A 1,274-nucleotide genomic window follows, 5' to 3' on the forward strand; every position below is an offset into this window, starting at 1 on the left:
CAATCCCAGATGTAAGATCTTGTTGCTATTCCGACGCCATAGCTCGTTTTGCGCTATTTCAAAATTGTTACGTTGTCCAGCTCGATTCCGGACGAGCTCCCAAAATGTTGCGTCCGCGGATCGGAATCGAGATAAATCGAATCACGCAAGACACAACCGGCACTCACACTCCGCGTCGTAAATAATAACTCTTAGTTATGAAAGAACAAGAACTTTAATGAAACAGAACTATATAACTATTCACAGAAATAGAGAACAGAGAATATCGTTAATAATCTTAAACACGTCCGCGCGGATTGACATCCGTCACGAAACTAAGATGGCGACCCAAAACAACATGTCCGCCGTTGTTTAACAGCAAACTCCCCGGCAACGTGCTTAGAGACGATCTCTCGAAGACGGGCATAATCCAGGGATGCAACAATATACACATATCTTATATTTCCAGAAACACACTAATAAAAAGCTCCTTTTATTTAATTTTTCGGATTTTCTGCGGGATTCTATATAAAAAGAAAAAAGTTTGAACTATTCAATTATTAGTGAAAAAATGATTGAAAGCTATTGCAAAAATAAGTGTTTAATCAATTTTTGGCAACATAATATTTTTTTTGCAAAAGATCCTTATGAAAAATAATATTAGGACTTTTGTGGCATGTTGTATGAATATTAATACAATGTTACGCGCAAAGTCTCTGGGATGTTAATGAAATGAGTTTGGAGTGTTTGGACGAACATTTTCATGTCGCTGGGAAGTTGATGGCAGGTTTATTAATCTCCGTGGAATGTTACCGTCTTACAATTTAAGATGTGACTTTATTGGGATATTGGTGTGCCTTGAAGGCTATTATTCATCCATCAAAGCTTCATGAAATATCCATGATTATACCATATGACGTCCATATGACATCTATGAATACGCCCATACAGCACTGAAGCTTGCAACAACATTGCTGCAACATTGCAATATTGCATTGTAACGGCAGGGCCGTTACTACAGGGCTGACTTGTACTAGTCAACAAATATATATAACTTCATACACGGTTTGCTTATTTCACCTAACTGTACCTGTCCTACCGCCGCCATCTTGCTTGCCGCATGCGCGCCCGCTCTCGACGTACGCTATCTCGCTTCACAGGCGCTCTCGCTCACCGGCACGCTCTATCTCTCTCGCGGGGTCCCCACGCGGTACCGACTCCCACCGCCGGACCGACGGCGCACAGTGGGGGACGCCGGCCGGGTATATAAGCCCGGCCGGCCGAGACATCGAGAT

The sequence above is a fragment of the Formica exsecta genome, unplaced genomic scaffold (genome assembly GCF_003651465.1).
Source record: "Formica exsecta isolate Colony F162 unplaced genomic scaffold, ASM365146v1 scaffold384, whole genome shotgun sequence".
In the NCBI taxonomy this organism is placed as follows: domain Eukaryota; kingdom Metazoa; phylum Arthropoda; class Insecta; order Hymenoptera; family Formicidae; genus Formica; species Formica exsecta.